The 20,921-nt window shown below is 33.4% G+C and overlaps 1 long non-coding RNA gene across 12 annotated transcripts; it reads right to left on the bottom strand.

The window, feature by feature from the left end:
* Nucleotides 1–3,334: 3,334 nt before the first annotated feature.
* Nucleotides 3,335–5,528, bottom strand: LOC145132092 (uncharacterized). 12 transcript variants are annotated; one of them, XR_013717925.1, is made up of 5 exons: nt 5,412–5,528; nt 4,935–4,970; nt 4,689–4,717; nt 4,488–4,566; nt 3,335–3,529 (listed from the first exon to the last, which is right to left on the bottom strand). It is a non-coding gene; the product is annotated as an uncharacterized LOC145132092 (long non-coding RNA). The 12 variants fall into 12 exon arrangements; XR_013717975.1 differs by lacking the exon at nt 4,935–4,970 and having other exon boundaries at nt 4,971–5,528; XR_013717962.1 differs by lacking the exon at nt 4,935–4,970 and having other exon boundaries at nt 4,488–4,549; nt 4,971–5,528.
* Nucleotides 5,529–20,921: the final 15,393 nt, after the last annotated feature.

Genomic DNA, 20,921 nt, shown 5'->3' with positions numbered 1-20,921 from the left:
AACCCTTTAATTTAGGCAAAATCTTTTACATTTAACCCTTTAAATCCCTAGACAGAAACGATGGAGCTTTTGTGATAGTTGGGAAATCGCGAGGAGGTGCAGAGGGAAGAAGCATCGGGACAACACTGATCCAGGGGGCGATCATGGCGGAAGAGGTCGATGTCTGCGATGGACATCACCGACGAGCAATGATGAAGTTCAAATTATCGGAGGAACCGCAGAAGGTCTTGGTCTTCAACGTCACAATCGCGCCTCCACCGGTGACACTAATCGGCCGTCATAGTCTCTGCCGCCGGCTGTTGCGTCGCCGGCTGTCTCTCCTCCATGTGACGATTCAGTTTTCCCCCTGAAAACGATCCAGGCTTGTTTAGGAAAAGATTCCTCTGCAGTTGAAAATATCTGATTATTGGGTCCGCTCATCGATCTGATTTTTCTGGAGATAAAGATGATAACGCGTGTTCAGCTAGTGACGAACATACGATGCCTTGATTTATGCTGTTGTTGAGCAGCAATTGGTGCGTTTTCTATTTCTTATAATTACTTAAATCATTAGTGGATTATTGTCTAAGATGTGGTTGAATTTTTGTTGAAGTTTGTGTGATTTTGGTCAGTAAAGATGAAATGAATAGGGGATATTTTGCTGCCTTCGTTATGAGATTTGATTGTAGCTCTTAGGATGCACACCAACTAGTCGATAAAATGCTTGAACCAACCTTTTCAATTTTTATTCAACACCGTTATTCAGGGTATGCTTAATTTTCCTTTGGGTATGAACTATGAACTATGAACTACGAAGCATGTGTTTTAAAATTAAAATCCAATTTTATCTTTCTTTGGTATAAAAATATATATTTTTTTGAACGCGAATGGGGGAAATGCCCTCTTTTTTTTGTTGGTTTGCTGGGTACATAAGGGCAAGAACAAGATTGTTCTTGTATTTCTTTACTGGAATCCATGTAGAATGAAAGGAAACATGGGATTCATTAAGAGGAAACGTAGAAGAGATGGGTGAGTGGAATCATGAATTCTAATTCTGTTGGCATTTGTTCACGAATTGTATGAAATCACGAATCCAATTCTGTTGGAATGGAATCATGAATTATAATTATGTTGGAATGGAATCACGAATCCATTTCTCTTTAAGGGGTTTTGCGTGACTTTATTTTGGTTTGCTTCTTTATGCTTGAATTTTATCTTAGATTGTTGGTTTATAATGATCAAGTGTTGAATACCATTATTTTTGTAGGTACGAAACGAGAGATATTAAAACAAAACATGGTACATATGAAACTTACAACATTCTACTGGAATGGAATCTTGAATTCTGATTCTGTGAGAATAGAATTTTGAAGATGAACATTGTATGGGATGAAGATGAACAATGACCACCAATCTTTCAAAAAGAATGGATTAGTCTGAATAATATACAATATAATGAAAAAATATATATGTAATAGTATATTCTGGTAGAATGATTCATATATTGTGTTTTTTGTGTTATTAATAAGTGTAACATTCGCATAGAATAATATATAATTTTTTTTTCTTTTCTAAGAATGTAATGATATTTTTTTTAACTTGTATCCAAAATTTTGTTATTCTTGAAGAAGTTCATTAAATCAAAATATATATTATGTCAGAATGTGTAATTATTGTATGGTTCAATCATATTTGTTATTTTTTCAATATATTGATAAACATATTCCGTCAGAATTTTCGAATTAAGAGAATTATCATTCATACAATCAGAATTTTAAAAATTAATAGAATCTATTTTCCTTAAAATATGTTATTTTCCTTTTTTAAATTTATGTTAATTGACTAAAATACCCTTAGAATGAAATTAGTTGGTATTTTTTAATTATATTTAATTTAATAATATGTATTATTCACTTTCCAAAATTAAGTAAAATGATTGCCCCACAATTATGCATACAATAATACAATACTTAGTTTGAATAGAATAACCTAGGCCTATATATATATATATATATATATATATATATATATATATATATATATATATATATATATATATATATATATATATATATATATATATATATATATATATAGGTTCAAATGTGTCTCACATCTATTGTGTGCTAAAATTCACCAATAAGAATTTAGTATTAATTATATGTATATTAAATGCTATCCATACTTATAATTCATTTTTATGGAAACTAATTAAATACGTCATTAATATCAACAATAATATTCTTTCAGAATGAATTCATATCTAGAAGAATGAGAGTATATTCCAACAGAATGAGAGTTTATTCTAGTAGATTACACTCTCGTTCTTCATATTCAATGCAACTTTATTGTATTTTAAGTGAGTGAGTCCTGAAACAAAATACGAATTCATATATAAAAACCTATATGCGAATTTATTCTGAAAAAACGTTACTGCTGACATTAATTACGGATTTAATTAATTTCCATAAAAAGAGAATTATAATTATGGATATCATTTAATATACATATAATTATGGAAATCAATTAATATCTATATTTATTTAATTAAATAATTATTTAATTTACTAAATTTCTATTGGTGCATTCTAACACACAATAAATATAAGAAGCAAAATAACGTAGCCCTATTATATATATATATATATATATATATATATATATATATATATATATATACTAGAAAACTTTGAGGCCCGTGCTAAGCACGACCCGTGAAAGGTAATGTTGGTATTTCCTCGAAACCATAAGATTACGGTGACAAACCATCTCCAAACAAACGCATTGCAATTTCTTTTGTTGAACTTTTTTTATAAGGCTAAATGCAAAAATAGCAATGAAAAATTATCAAACATGGAATCAAGAGTTAAGATGGTAAAAGCAATAAACTGATGTTTAAGGCCAGATGCATTTGTGAAACATTAACATATCCATAAAACATAGCGGAGAGAACTCCTGTGAAATTTGTATCGAGGGCTCATAATCATGTGTTAACACAAATTGAAAACAAAATTTAACATAAAATATGGAGTTATAAGAAACAACATACATAACGAGAGTACGTTGGAGTTGTATCAAACCAATGATGTATTTCACACATCTGATCTTTCTGTATAATAGGATGAAATCAAAGAATTTGTATGCTGTAACTCGTAATTTGCTTGGGTCACCACATTCCCAAATTCTTTCATCGTTTCTTTTAGATCAGTCACCCATCAATAGCCCAAGATATTAGTTTGTGCAAAAAAACAAGAATTCAGAATATTGCACATTTGCACTTCTATTGGATTAAGTCAAGATAAAGTTCAAAAATCTCATAATCTTGAAAAGCTTATTGAACAATACTTAATCAAAATAATTGAATGGTAGGGAAGAGGCATCCAAGTTAATATTGAGAATCATCAGTAGCAAAAAAATGAATTGGGAAGGAAAGAACACCAAATGTACGGTAAAACAAACAAAACGTAAATCATGTAATATGATCAAATTATTGGTCGGCTATTGGATATCTTAGACTTCCACCGAGGTTACCCAATCAATTCTTGAAAACCTGATTCATAAATATACCACACATCAAGGAAAAAGTTTGTGATCCATTTGAAGGTGGTAACAGTATTCATAAATTGTAGTTACAGATTAAATAGAAAATGAGTTATAGACTTACTGTGCATTTATGTCACTAAACGGATGAGATAAGCAAATGGAACTATATAAGAACAATGTATCTATTAAAGCAAAATGTATATGACAAAGAGTCATCGTAGGTAGACTTGGCTGATTTCATCTATATTGCATTACATAATAGTTAATATAGCGGGCAGATATGCCTACCATTTAATTACATTTTCTAGCAGTAGGCAGACCATTATGCTAATCATTACATACATGGTTTGGTGCGACAACAACCTCATGTGAATATAAATTAAAAAAGCGGGGTTCAAATCTTAATAGTGAGGTCGTTTTTTTGGGAAGGGGGAGGGGGTTTCAAATCATTCAAAATCAAAAAGCATACAAATAAAAAAGCAAGAAACTACAAATCAAAATCCACAAAACTCATCCATGATTGATCCAAAACGGACAAAATTTCAATGAGTACCTTCCACTTATTAACCTGGTTTTGTAGTATAGCTGACACCCTTAATACAAATAAGAAATAGGGTATGCACCACAAGAAAAAGAAAGCCAATAATTCATATTACTTGCATGTAAATGTTTATTATATTCATTAATAAAAGTTTTAAGCTAGAACTTCCGTAGAAAAGTTGGAAGGCACTTTCAGAAACTCCAACAACTTTATGAACCAAAACGAATGGAAAAATATTTTTAAAACCCGACCAATCATTTGTTCCTCTACAAAGACAAAAGATAACTACAAATCTTACATGAACAAATGAACTTTACTTTTATATTATTGTAACATAATTGAAACCTAAGATGATTCTTTCAAAAACAATAAGGGTAATGAGATTATTTTTTATAAACATTACGCATCAAAAAAGTTAGCATACCCTGCAATCTAAGAAAATATTGTGGCTGCTGTGGAATGTCTTCACCTTGATCCATCTTAAACCTAAATAATAAAAGAAACTAATGTACTGATTATAGACTTATAGAAATATTCTTTTAGTTCAAGCATTTAATCAAACAACTATTGTGCAAAAAAAATTATTATGTCTAAGAAGATGATAAATTTAATGAAGAAGACTCACCTGGTGGTCAAGCACTTGAATCCCAACTTCTAACAAAAAAAGAAAAATAATTAAATTTAAATTTAAATGAAATAACAAAGCACTCTTTATATCAATTGCCACTTTTAGGGTTTCAAAACTCAAGAAAGAAGCATAATTTGCCTAATAATGGATCGTAGAAAGCAAATCAAATAAATGATCGAAATCAAACTGAAATGAATTAATGAAGCAAACACATTTAATATCAAATTTTCAAGCATATGTAACCTCAGGAGTTTCTACATCCAACGAAATAGCAAATACCTGCAACCAAAGGGTATGGAAGATGAAGTTCCGTCTGAAGATTTGGTAGAGCAATTATAAAATCAAGGTGGGGATTAGGTAGTAATCAAAACAGAATAATCTTGAACGAAATCAAAGAGCGTTTCAAAATTCGATCCATCTACACTATCCACATGCTTGCCTGTGATCGCACTTCATCCCTTCTTATATGATAGGGTTAAGATTATATAAAGAAACAGAGCATCAAAGGGGAACAAGAAAACCGAAAAGGGAAATTAGAATTAAAGAGATTTTTGATTAAATAAAGATGCAAGTATGAGGGGTTTTGTTTTCATAAAAGCAATTTTTTTCTGAACAAATTGAAACTAAAGAAAGAATCCGTGAATGATTACAGAGGGTATTTGCATTTCCTAGAAAAATTACATCGGTAAAGAAATTGGATCCAAATGGCGTACTACCAACCTTCGCACATAACGTCGGATACGGATAGTCCAACATGAGGCGGTAGGGATCGGCATTGTGAATCGACATTGCTATACATTGCGTCGTTCATTTGTGATGTCCACGTGCCGTCCCTGAAACCCTACAAACGTTTAAAAGGAGCCACAACAAAAATAGGGCTTTTATATATAATAACTAGTTTACAATCCGTGTGAACCATGGTTATAAAATTAATTGGACTTTCATAATAGAAACTCATAATTATTAATTAATTTAAATAAATTATTATCTAAAAAATATTTTATGTAGTTATATAAAATTATAATCGTTGATTAAAATAAAATTGTGAAATTAATTTTCAACATGTATTAGACAGTTTTTATTTGTGAATAAAAGAAAAAAAATAAAGATATAATACAATAAAATGTTAAATTTATTATTAAAATGAAACAACCACAATCAGTGAAGTATATCAAAATTGTTATATAAATCAGATAATTAAGTAGTTCAAATAAACATATATTAGAAAAAATAACAAATACAAATTAAAATTAACAATTAAGTTATTCAAATTAATATATATATATATATATATATATATATATATATATAATGAATAAGTGATTAATCATTACAATATAAAACATAATGAAAAAATATAATGTAATGTTGATATGGAAGATATTCGATTCATATTCAAATCATATTAAAATTAATATTTCATTATATAACGTTTTTAATAATCAATAATATCATCAATTATAAGATAAGGTTATTTCTTTATTTAAAGTTTTCAAAACCATTTGATTGTATTATATTTACATTTTCTGATTTTCGGATATGGACTAAATTGTTTACTCGATTATTTTGTTTAGATTTGGTCGATGATGTTTGTTAATTTGGTATACCTTACATTTTTTTTAAAATTGAAGTATCTACACCCGGATATTTATTATACGTAATGGGCTATTTACGTTGTAAAATCTATAAATATATCACTTTGTAAGTTGTTTAATTTTAAATTTACATTTTAATTGTTTTGTAAAATCTGTAAATATATCACCTTTTAATTTGTTTAATTTTAAATTTACATGTTAATTGTAATGTTTAAAAAAAAGTATTTCTTATGTAAAATCCATAAATATATCACCTTGTAATTTGTTTAATTTTAAATTTAAATTATAATTGCAATGTTTTAATTGAAGTAATTAAATTAAACTTAAATATGTATTTATAGCCGTGACATACTAAGGCCCAAAAAAGGAAAGGAAGTAATTCTATTTTTTTATTTTTTTTGGAAACTTATTTAATGTGAGAAAATCCAATTCTAAAAGAGGAACCACTAAAGTGACACGTGGCATATAAAATTAATGAGGCGGTGTAATACTTTGACACATGCCAGAAGGATATGAAACCTATTCTTTTATTAGAATAGGGAGATGATATATATTATTTTAATAAGTTTAATAGTTAAATATTATATTTTTCTGAAAATAAATAAATGTTATAACAATTATGAAAAGTAGAAAATATAGTCTGTAAAGATCAAAATTGTATAGTATATTTTAATACAATCTTTGTAATTGCTCTAGTTTTCAGTTTCGTTATGAATATATACATATACTATCCTAATTTGGTTTATGACCGTTTTAAAAATAATGTCTTACGTAAACTTTTTTTTCAAAGCACATAAATTAATGTAGGTACAAAGATAAAATAATATATATATATATATATATATATATATATATATATATATATATATATATATATATAGTTAGGTTCCGTTTGATAGTTTCTGTCTGGGAAAATGTTGTCTGGAAAAGTTTTCTGACTGAGAAAGAAACAATGCTGTTTGATTGTACATCTGATTGACTGTGCTGAATGATGAAAAAAAGTAATAAAAAATAAAAAATAAATTTAAAAAAAGTTATTTAAAAAAATTAATAATCCAATAAAGAAAAAAAGAGGCGGGGTTTGGTGTATAATTGTCTTTCCAGCCCATTCAGCCAGAAATATATGATTTTGGGCTTTCCCAGAAAGACATATCTTACCGGGAAAGACCCCTTCTTTTGTGCAAATCAAACAGTCTTTCCGGTCCATTCAGCCAGAAAGATCTGTTTGAACCTGGAAAGATGCGTATCAAACGTGGCCTTAGGTTTCAATCGTTATTATCCAATTTATATATACCTTGAACGACGCTTTCTAGAAGTTGTATCCATGCTAGACTAAAGCAACATTTTTATTATCCTATGGCAACCTTTCTTGAATGAATGTTGCATGTTGCAGGAAATTATTGTTTTAGAAACCTCACTGAAATTAAATCTCACAACACACAATACAAATTGTTAATAAATACATATTTTGTTGCAACTTAACGCAGCAGCGTACTTTAATTATTATTTGCTCATATTTTTAGAGTTTAGTCCTATATAACTCAAAAAGTATCATGTATATAAAATTTACAACCTAAACACTAATATAATTAATTAATGATCTTATTATACCTAATAAAATATCTATATAACAAATAATGTTATCTATAATTAACAAATAGATAAAAGTGATTTATAAAATAAACAAATAAAGTTGTTTAAATTCATTGACAAACAGAAAAATACATAATTTAAAACTTTTTACAATGTTGTCCTGACATGGAGCAACACTTGGGGCTTTTTTGGTCGCGTCTATTTTGAGTTGGAATCCTAACTATTTTGTCTCGTAGTGGGCATGGAGCGCCTAGGAGGTCACACGACACGCCTTTTGACTAGAGGGTTGATATTTTGACTAAGTTTGATTTTGGTTCAAACTTAAGGTTTTAGGTCATAAGGTTTAACATTTCATATATGCTTAAGATTTAACGATAAAATTTATTATTTTTTTTAGAATTCCTATAGACTTACCTAACCTATTATTGTCTTGATTGGTTTATCATCAGTCAAGTTTTTTATATGAACATAACAATTAGTTTTCTTTAACCTACTTTTAGGTAGATTGTAATAAACTGTTCAACACATAATTTGAATATCTTACAACACATAATTTGAATATCTTACAATACTTGTAAAATAAATTTGTGTGGGAAATGGATTATATGGATGATGATGAGTTCAAAATGATGCTAACGTCATTGTTTTGTGACAAATAATTGGTTATATAGGATTTTGATACCTAGTTTTATGAAGTTTAATGATTTTTATTCCTATTTATAACTTGAACCAAGAAATTTCCATATTTTTAGTGAAATAGTAAAAGAGTTGAAGTAAACAAAAAATAGAATTTTTTTTATAAACTTGGCCAAAATATTAGGAATTTTCTGGGTAACATGGTAAAAAATAGTTACCGATAAAAAAAATGGTTGATTTGAATTTTTTATCCGGTAATCGGGACTTCTTGTTAACAAAATAAAATTTGTGAATTTTTCATAAACTTGACTAGTTGACTAAAATATTGAAATTTTATGGAGATTTCCCTTAAAAAAATAATGAACCCATTAGATCCATTAGACGACGTGGTATGGGCCAAAACACGTCGTTATTGCCGACGTGTCACAACCAAAACGGCGTTATAACAGGGGGAACCCCCCCCCCTAATTCTCGTTATTAGTGAATCTCGTTGTCGTTACCACCGGATGAAACACAAAAAATTTGAACGCTAGCCCTTTTGACCGTTGACAACGGTCACTTGATTAAATTAAAAAAAAAAAAAATTTTCTAATTATAAATACATTTCATTCTCACATTTTATACAAATTTTCTTTCTTTCTTCCTATATTTTATAAAATCTTCTTCTACTTCAACAATCCAAACACCCCTCCACCAAACCAAAATCCAAACACACAACATCTCGATTCGGGTTTGATGGTTACGAGAACTATTTTAGCATTCTATCGTCTCAAGCTTCACCACAAATCTCATACCAAGAAGTCTCTTTCAATCCCGCATCACCACCACTCCATTTTCCTAACTCACCTTGTCTTAAATAAAATCTTTTCGGCCTAAATTCAAGTTTACAACAAAAACTTTTTCCCATGCAACCTCAAACACAACCACCACCTCCAACACAACCATCGGTTGAAAAGCAAGCAGGAGGTAGTAAGAAAGGGAGAGGGAAAGTTATAGCGCTTGACACATAAAATGAGGAAGCTCTACACGGATGAAGAAAAGGCTTTGGCGCAAGCGTGGTGTGGTACTTCAAAAGACGAATGTCACGAAAATGGGATGAAGAAAGGTGCTTATTGGGAGGCGGTGTTCAAAAAATTAAACACTATATTGAAGAAAAAATCGTATCGCAATACGGACATGCTTAGTAGTAAATGGACTCAAATTAGCAAGCGGTGCACAAAATTCAATGATATTTACAATCGGCTTGAGGTGCAACAACAAAGCGGAACCAACGACTTTGATTTGTTCAAAGCTGCAAAAGAACAATATCGGGTCGAGATGGGACATGTGTTCGAGTTTGAGAAAGTGTGGGAGTTGGTGCGATTTGATCCAAAATGGCTTAAAACCCTTACATCGGTGGAGTTTCAATACAAAATGTCTCGAAATTCGAGCTCGGTCGACGTGTCAGACGCACAGACCCACATCGACCTAAACGCCGACACCGATGAGATCCTGGATGATATCGAGGAGATCTCCCCACCACGACGACCGCCCGAACGAGACAAAGCGAGACACGCTACAATGCGTGCGGAGGAGGTTGATGCGAAAGCAAAAGATGTGGCGGAAATGAGAGCAAAATTCGATGAGCACAATTTATTACAAAAAGAAAAAAAATGAGTTGAAACGTCGCCGCCACTTGGAGTTCCTAGAAAGGCAATCACGGGAGAAGGAAGAGCAAAAAGAAAGAGAACTAATGATACATCAGTTGTCAATTCTTCGGACTAGCGATGAGGGTTTGGCGCCTCAAGATCTAGCGGTGCTAAAAGCGATGAATGATCAAATTAGGAAGAAGTATTTTGGCTAATTAGGATTATTAGTAAAATGTTATGGTTTTAGGTTTAATTTAAATGTTATTTGGGTTAATTAGGACTAGGAAAAAATTGTTATCTTTAAAAATTAATGTTTTTTTTATTGTAATCTTAATTTTAGTTTTTAAATATAATGTTTTATAAAAATATATTTGTTTTATTAATTAAAAAAAAAGAAACACGAAAAAGAAAAAAAAAACAAACTTGAAAAAAAAATTAAAAAATATATATATATATGACATGGAAAATATTGGTGTTATAACATGAAAATCATATCCTTGGTTGGTGTTATAACATCATTGCTTATGTGGCATATGAGGTGACATCAAATATGTATTACATTTAGTTGCTCACACCCAATGCTCTTAGTTTCACTTGAAGTGTAATTAGAAACCGACCTTTCTTTGGCTCATGAAATATATTATGCCTTCTTTTTTTATTTAAATTAACACCACTCGCCAACCAAAACCATTGGTTGAATCAGAACTTTTATTCCTCTCCATTTGCTACTTAGATGGATTGATTAGAAATCGATGTTGGACAAACTAGAATGATTTTGGATGATTTTTCATCCGATCCTTTGACATAGTGATACACATTTTCCTGACAGGTTTACTAAACAATGTCTTACTAAATACACTTATTATAGTATAAAACATATTTGAACTCAATAAACATCCGAAAAAATAAAAAATCGTTACCTTTAGGTTTCAAACAGAAATCATCATCGTCATCTTCAAGATTCAACGCCGTCTCTGCTGTGTTCTTGAACTTCGACTTGAATGAAGTTGATCTTGTACTCCTCATTCTTGTAGAATAAGTTTAATAGAAAACCCCCAATGCCTTCTCCGTCTTCTAGGGTCTAATGTCGTTATTTATATTAAAAACCTTCACATACTCTTCCAATTTTGAAGATTGAATACACAAAATCAGAATCCTTTTCGATCTCCGAAACTAATGGGTTTTTGATTTTGATAGTATGCGAGATATTTGGGATTATCGGAGAAGGATCACTTCCAAAATAAACGATTCTTTCCTATTAAAATGACGAAGGTAATGTACCATACTGCCCTTCCATGACCGGTCAATTAATGAAATCCAATTAATTTGTTTTTTTTTCTATTTACTTTTAAAGGAAAATCACTTTCTTAATTTAACACAAATGATTGGCCTAGAATCATTTATACATGCACACAATACTTATCAAAAACAAAACAACCTAACCATATATACATATATATATATATATACATATATATATATATATATATATATATATATATATATATATATATATTTGAATGTTCTATATTCAATCCATGAATTTAAATGTTCTACAATTATTAACAATAACTATCATATAAGATTAGGATCACGGTTGAATTTGATATATTTTGAATGTGTTTATCATTATCAAGTGGTAGGATGTTTGTTGTATAAATACACATTAGTAATTAATGAGAAAGGCAGTGAAATCAATTATGGTATCAGAGTTTCGATTCTTCCTACCATTCGTCTTTGCCTTTTTCCTTCCCCGTTCTTTCTTCTAAGATCCATTTGACTCCACGGTAGCATTAGGAGACGAATCGTACTTTAAGGAAGACCCTAACCCCAAGCAATCTCCCTTTTACCTTGTGTTTGCTGTAACAAACATAACAAAAGCAATACCCATGATTCTTGATCAATCTGATGATCGTTTCACATCATGACATGAACTCTTTACCATTGTCGCTTGTGCCAATAATGTTCTCGATCACATCGACACAAAAGCTCCTTGATTTTCTTCCATTGACGAAACCACATGGAACCGACTCGACACCCTTGTCAAACAGTGGATTTACTCTACAATTACCCCCAAATTGCTTCAAGCCATCATGCTACCAAGATCCACAACACAACAACTATGGGATCGTTTGCAGGATATTTTTCAAGATAATGGGGGCAACAATAGCAGTTTACGTCGAAGAACAATTCAATACAGCCAAATTGGATTCGTTCATCAATGTTACCGATTACTGTGCACACTTGATTGGTCTCCGACTTAATCCATGGTGAATTTGACACCATTGCTACACTGATTCAACAGTCGGATCCTCTTCCCTCCTTCAAAAAAGCTCGGTCTCAATTACTTCTTGAAGAGACACGACGGAACAAAACTGTTGGGTTAGGTATCTAAGCCCATAACTATAATTGATATATACTTGAATGATAGTAGCATAGTCCTTTTGGGTTGCCCTTAAAACTAGCAATTGGACATGATGACTTTTGGATAGAGAGGTTGATTTATTATTTGATTAATAAATTGAAATAAATAATTTGTTAATATATTATGAGAATAATATATTAATTAGAAATAGTAATATTTAACCGGAAATTAATTGGAATTAATTTTGGGATTAAAAGAATTAATTAAAAGTGCAGGGTCTAAAGTGCAATTGTTCAATGGTTGAACTAAAGGCTCCAGAACCTTCCTAGGGAAGGCATGGACGGTTTCAACAAGGATATTCTAGGATTTCTAGAATATCCCATGTGGATTAATATGTGGCTGGATAATTTCCAAATTTGAAATATTATTATTATATTCAAATTAGAGTTATCTAGGGCATCTTTGTTGCACTATAAAAAGGGACCTCACCCCTAGGGATTTCGGCCACTCATCCTTTTGAAGAGATAGCCTAAATTCTAAGTTCTCATCCCCTCTCTCCATCTTCATCCTCTAGCTAGTGTTGAGTGTGAACCACTAGAGGCACGACATTTGTGGTGCTTGCTCTCAAGGCTTCAACAATACAAGGATCTTTTTTATTTGTCAATAACAATCAAGGTATGTTTTCCTAACCCTAATTAGTATAATTTCAAAAATATACTAGGTATCCTAGGGTTTCTTATTTGATGTTCAAAGTTGTATATTCAATTAGAGAAAACATAGATCATAAATTAGGGTTGCATGCACACATAAGATTTTATTTATTTTACATAAAACCCATCAAAAACAAGATTACTCTTCTCCCCAAGCCTAATCTCACAACGTTTTGTCTAGTCCTAACCTCAATCTGATTCAAACACTACACGCAAAAATAGCTCTGCTCGACGTGGCTCTTACCACGAAGGTGGTAAGGGAGGACGTGGAAACACTTGTAGTGATGCTCAAGGCAGAGGGAGAGGACGCGAAGATCACGGTCAACCACACCAAAACAACTTGGAACGAAACCCAAGCTCCCTGGTACCCACAAATTATGTGGGCTCGTCCTCCATGCCCGTACCCGACATCCAACACAGTTGGGCTTCTCAGTCCATGCCCCACTTCTCGACAACAGTCTCCAGTCCATCAGTACTCATAAGCCCAGTTCGACAATCAACATCATCCAAAGGCCCACCAACAAGCTAACCTGACTTCTGGTCCTTCTCATGGTTATGGCCCATTCATGACCCCCACCGAGCTTGACAGTGCGTTCCATACTATGCATGTTCAACCCCCCGATGGCTTATGGTACATGGACACTGGCTCTACCTCACATGTCACAAATGACTCAGGTATAATTTATAATTATTCTCCTTTAAGTAAAAACAAGTATGTAGGCAACAGTCACCAATTACCAATTGTCGGTCATGGCACAACCATTTTCCATCCCCATAATTCCCTTTTAAGCTCCTCAATGTCTCTCTTGTTCCCTCCATAATTAAGAATCTAGTTTCCGTTTATAAATTCATTCATGGTAATCTTTTTGCCATCGAATTTGACCCTTATGTTTTTTCTATGAAGGATCTCATTTCGGGGAAGCTCATAACGCGATGCAATAGCTCGGTTGATCTCTATCCAATCACTTGATATTTGAAAATCAAGTTGTTACCCACTGCTCTTTATACTGTGTCTTCCTCAACTTGTCACAATCTTTTAGGACATCCAAATATTTCAGTTTTTAAATCTTTATGTAATCGTCAATTTATTCCTAGCTTTAAACTCAATAAAGATTCTGTTTGTCATGCTTGTTCCTTAGGAAAACATGTTCGTTTACTATTTACTTCCTCTACATCTATTAAATATAAACCTTCTGATATTATACATGCCAGTTTATGGACATCTCCAATTACTAATAAACTCAAACACAAATACTACCTTTTACTTCCTGACGATTTCTCACATTTTATTTGGACCTTCCCTCTAAAAGCCAAGTCTCAAGTCCTTTCTATCTTTCTTCAATTCCAAACTTACATAAAAACTCAATTCCTATTAGAAATTAATGCATTCTAATGTGACAGTGGCTGTGAATTTGAAAACTCTTCCTTTCACAACTATGCTCAGTCCCATGGAATGACATTTCAATTTACTTGCCCTTATACATCATCTCAAAATGGTAAGGCCAAACGAATCATACGCACAATAAACAATATGATTCACACCCATCTTCTTAAAGCATCACTCCCACTTTCATTTTGGAATTATGCACTTGATGTATCTACCTATCTTTTAAATATCACACCCACCACTACCATCCACAACTTCATTCCTACCAAAATTCTATACTTTCGACAACCTTCTTTATCCCACCTTCGTACCTTTGGGTGCTTATGTTACCCAACCTCACCTCTACTACCAAACACAAGCTTGACCCTCGTAGCACTTCTTGTGTTTTTCTTGGTTATCCATCTAATCATCATGGATACTTATGCTTACCATTAAACTCATCCATACCTATTATATATTGACATGTCATCTTCAAAGAGGATATTTTTCCTTATTCAAATTTATCACCATACCGAAATAGCTTATATGTGTTTCTTGAACCCACCGAACCCTCTCCCTATCTCTACCGTTACGAACAATACTCTCAAAATTCTAGTTCGACAAACATAAATACAACCCCTGTAGGTGCAACCCCAAACCAACCCCCACACCCCTTCCTCATCCGTTGGTAATCCTCGACCCAATCCACTATTGACCCATTCTACACCAATTTCAGCCCAACAACCCAACCCATCATCGACTGTTTATAACCCACCAAATAGCTCATAAATGGATGTAACCCCTCCACCCCCACTTTGTCACACCCCCATCTGCCCTTCTTACAACGCATCCTATGCAAACAAGAGCCAAGAATGGTATTTTTAAACCCAACCCCAATATTCCTTCCATAATCATGACATTTCTCCAATTCATAAAAACCCAAAGATTGCTCAACTTGACCGTAATTGGGAAGATGTCGTGCTTACTGAATATAATGCTTTACTTAAACAGAATACTTAGGAACTTGTACTTAAACCACATGATGCAAATATTATACGTTGTCATTGGCCTTTTCAACATAAATTTCGTTCAGATGGGTCTCTTGAACAATACAAAGCAAGATTAGTTGTAAATGGGAAATCTCAAGAGGTCGGGTCGATTATGATGAAACGTTTAGCCCTGTGGTTAAACCTGCAACAATACACACGATACTTAGCTTGGCGCTAAGTCACAATTGGGAGTTACATTAACTAGACATCAAAAACACCTTTTACATGGCTCTCTTAATGAAACAATATTTTTGCACCATCCCCTGGTTTTCATCACCCTTTTTGTCCCGACTATATATGTCGGTTACATAAGTCTCTATATGGACTTAAGCAAGCTCCTAGGGCCCGGTACCAACGGTTTGCTACATATCTTCTTCAACTTGGTTTTACATGTAGTAAATGCAATACATCGTTATTCATTTACACCAACGGTTCTAATCCGACCTACTTGTTACTCTATTTGGATGATATTATTCTCACTGATTCCTCTACAACACTCAAGACTGAACTTTGAAAGCTTTCTCAGGAATTCGAAATAATAGACTTGGGTCCTCTTACTTACTTCCTTGGCATTCATGTTACACACACTAAAAATAACATGTTCCTTCATCAATGCAAGTACACCGAAGAAATAATCAAGCACTCCAAATTAGAAATGTACAAACCTATTGCAACTCCAGTCGATCCTAATTCGAAGCTTAGCATCACGACTGGTGATCTGGTTGATGACCTCTCCTTGTATCAAAGTTTAGCTAGTGCACTTCAATACCTCACGTTTATAAGGCTCGACATCTCCTATGTTGTTCAACAAGTTTGTTTTTTATGAATGCCCCACAGGTTCCTCATTTTAATGCTCTCAAACGCATTATTAGATATTTCAAGGTACACTTGAACTTGGTTTACATCTTTATCCTTCCCGACCCACTAGGCTTATAGATTACACCGATGTTAATTCGGTCGGTTGCCCTGATACCCGGCGATCCACCTTTGGCTATTGTGTTTTTCTCAAGGATAACCTCATCTCGTGGTCTGCTAAAAGACAACCTACATTATCCCGATCCAATATTGAGGCTGAGTATCCAATAGTCACAAATGTAGTTGCAGAAACGTGTTGGTTACATAACTTTCTTTATGAGCTTCATGTACTGCTCCACCATGCTTCACTTGTTTACTGTGACAATGCTTCTGTTGTCTACATCTCCGGTAATCCAGTTCAACATCATCGTACAAAGCATATCGAACTTGACATTCATTTTTTCCGAGAAAAGGTAGCACTCGGCCATATTCGAGTTCTTCATGTACCTTCTTCTTATCAGTACGTTGATATCTTCACCAAATGCCTTCCTCAATAGTTGTTTCTAGATTTTAGATCTAGTCTTAGTATCCAACCACCTCTCGCTACGACTGCGGGGGAGTATTAACGATAACTATCATATAAGATTAGGATCACAATTGTATTTAAATGTATTTTGAATGTGTTTATCCTTATCTAGTGGTAGGACGTTTGTTGTATAAATACACATTAGTAATTAATGAAAAAGACAGGAAATTGACTCCCTTTAACATTCAATCCATGATTTCATAGTGATTTACTAGGCCTTCTTCAATAACTATCCTATTATCACAACTAGCCTTTTTGGCTAGGAAATTCCGTTCGCAAGTAAGCAAGTACTATTGTGAGACTTGTGCTAACACTTCTAAGTGTATAATTTGAGTTCCTAATGAGCCATGAAGTGTTAGAATGAAAACTCTCAAAGTATATGAAATCTCTCCCAATTCTCTCCAAGTATGTGAAACCTCTCCCAATTCTCTCCAAGTATGTGAAATCTCTCCCAAATCTCTCCAAGAATAGTGAATCTCTCCCAAATCTCTCCAAGAATGCGAAATCTCTCCAAGAATAGTGAATCTCTCCTAAATCTCTCCAAGAATGCAAAATCTCTCCAAGAATAGTGAATCTCTCCCAAATCTCTCCAAGAATGCGAAATCTCTCCAAGAATAGTGAATCTCTCCCAAATCTCTCCAAGAATAGTGAATCTCTCCCATATCTCTCTCATATGCGAAATCTCTCCAAGTATGTGAAATCTCTCCCAAAATCTCTCCAAGTATGTGAAATCTCTCCCAAATCTCTCCACGTATCTCAAATCTCTCTGAAATCTCCCTAAGCAGCTTCCTTAGCCGAAAACAGCTCAAAACCGGAAGAGGAAACCCCAAAAGGACCCTCTTGGTCCGGAACCTCTTGGTCCGGAACCCTCTTGGTCCGGACTCCTCTTGGTCCTGAACCTCTTGGTCCGGAACCCTCTTGGCCGGAACCGTCTTGGTCCGGAACCCTCCTGGTCCGGAACCTCTTAGTCCGGAATGCCTTCTAAGGGCCAAGAGGAAGCATCTTCGGAACCTCTGAAGTGACTCCGGAAGGCTAGGGCTTGCTCCGGAAGGGCCTTGCACCGGACAACTTCGCTTCGCACCCTCGGTCCGGACTCACCTGATCTCGCACCCGACTCCGGAAGTAAGCATCGATTTCGGAACTCCGCCTGATGACTCCGGAAAGCACTGTTCACTTCGGAACTTGTTCAGCACCTTCAGAACCTACCCATCAGCTTCGGAAATTGACTCCGGATTTTCCTAAGAGGCTCCGAAATTTAAGATATAGCTCCGGAATTTAACTTAGAACTTCGGAAATTACCATTTAGCTCCGGAATTCACTATTTAGCCCCAGAATTTGGACTATTCCGGACATTTTCTTCATTTTGGGGTATTTTGAGGTCGGGAATCCCACCAAACTCGTGTTTTTCTTAGCTAAAACCCCTAAAACCTTTATTTTATGCCAAATTTAATTATTTAAATTATATTTACATAAAATAAAAAGTTAGGATTTAGGAAAACCTTATCCTAAATCAAGAAAATGACAAAGGGATTGACTTTGTGATTTGATGAAATTCCTCATTTCCCATGCAAATCACAGTATCCCATGCTTTACCCACCAAATATCCATGCATGGACCACCAGATCCCCATGCATCAAAGATTTCTTCCTTTTCCTTATACTCCAAAGCCACGACAGTAAGGGAGTTTCGACTCCACTTTCTCTCTCACTTTTCCCATTTTCTCTCAAAAACTCATCTTCAACCAAGAACAGGAGAACTTGCTGAAAACAAAATTCTAAACTTCTCCCTGGAGTTGTAAGGTAAATTCCTTCACTCATCTAATATTTTATAATATTTCAAGATGAATCCATATTATTTTATTCATAATAATATGTGAAAAATCACCTTTAGGATAACTTTCTCCCAAGGAAGTTCTTCATCCCAGCCAAGAGTTTAAGCTTGAGATCTTCACTCCATAACTCCGGACAACTCCTCAACTTACTCAAGGTGAGCTTCATACCCTACCTTTACAATATTTTAATGTTTTTGGGGGAGAGTACAAGTCAAATATTGCCTAAATACTTGAATAATTGCTTATATACGTATGATTGTATGTGTGTGTGAAATATTATTAAATTAATATTTTGTAATATACTCACGAACATAGGATTTCTCAATTTCATAAAGAACAGAGGATACTTTGTGCAAAAGAGCCTCCCAACTATTGAGTGTGTCCAACTTAACCCCTTATCTATGCTTTCATGTCTAAAGATAAAAGTTTTAAAAAGGAACCTTACTAAGTGGACACCATTTCTAGTGATTTTCGAAAATAGAAACTTTGTGACCATTTTGCAAACTATCAGGGAGTATTTTATAAATATTCAACATAAAAGTTTGCGTCAAGAAAATATACAAATAGAGCCTTTATGACAGAAACATTTGCATGTCATAAGCTGCTGTCATAAAACCTCCAAGAACATAAGTAATGTTATATATGTCATAAAACAGAAAATGCGTGTCATAACCGGCAGTTATAAATTTATATAAATTATAACTTGACACTTTTTCTCTCTTGACTAAAATGACTTATTTTTTTCAATAAACGAAAAGGAACAAACACGAGCACCTAGTTAACGAGCACAATCAACGATACGGAACGAGAACGATATTTCTATTCAATAAGTACGAGTTTCATTATTTATCTAACAAATAATGGATTTCTAACGATTGCTCAAAAGGTTGTTAATATTCTAGTCAGACAAATCTTAAAAGTACCTAAATATAAAATATTAGTGTACGTCTAAGTCCTGTAAGGAGTTATAGCCAGAGTCTCCTGGAGGGAGAGCGCGAATTTGTGTATAGATCTATACGGGGTTGACACCCCGCACCTTCGTTGTTCGCTACAGCTAGACAGGCCAGTCTAGGGTGACAAATGTCTTATCCAAACCGAGGGCGCCTGAGAAACGCCAAAACAGGCACTTCGTCAGATTAATATGGTTATAGCGACTCACTAGAATATGTTATATTAACTGGAAATTTATGTAAGGAAAACCTCATAAATAAAATTTGGCACATTGTGTTGACTGTCCTACACGTGATAGGTGATGGTCCGCATTTGTTGTGTTGACTGTCCTTCTTCATCGCGTAGAATGTTCACAATAGCCATGTTGATTCTTTCTCCTACAAGTATAGAGTCGTAATACTGCTATTTTTACAAATTAAAAAGCGTAGGACTCTATGGAAAACGTTTGTAAACGATTTTGATAGCGATAAACTAACCCACACATATACATAGTTGGAAACTAGAACTTACGATTATTTTATAGCAGAAAATATAGGATTTTCTGGGGAAAACGATTTTTCTACGATTTCGATAACGATAAACTAGAAAGCACACACTCAATTTTACTCGATAAGAGGAACAAGATTTTCAACCATATTTCCTTTTTGAAAATAAGGGATTTTTCTTGAAACGGTTGATTGTTACTATCCAAAAGAACTATTCTCGGACACAACTCGCTTTTACAAATCACACTACTTTTCAAAATCACTCCTTATAAGGATGAACAAAAGTAATGTCATGCACACACATATTCATGATTTTCAAGGCAAGACTTCAAACGATTTCATAGAAAATATCGGATTTTCTGAAAATACAACAAGAACGATTCTAAACAAATGTAAACGATTTTATACACAAAACTGCTTATGAACTCACCAACTTTTTAGTTGACGCTTTTCAAAACGACTTGTATTCTCAGGTATCTAGTAAGCAGGTAACAAGGGACACGGATGCAAGACTTTTAACTGTAGTTTGGATTCTTTTCTACTTATGTATCTTTTGTGTAACTCGAAGAACAAATACAATATGTAAACAATGTAAGTTTGTTATCTCAATGTATGATGTTTGGATTGCTTTGTCTCATTT

The sequence above is a fragment of the Lactuca virosa genome, chromosome 1 (assembly GCF_052849685.1).
Source record: "Lactuca virosa cultivar CGN04683 chromosome 1, Lactuca_virosa_CGN04683_v6, whole genome shotgun sequence".
Lineage (NCBI taxonomy): Eukaryota > Viridiplantae > Streptophyta > Magnoliopsida > Asterales > Asteraceae > Lactuca > Lactuca virosa.
Note: the sequence above shows the minus strand (reverse complement) of the source record. Positions and strands in the feature narration are given on the sequence as shown.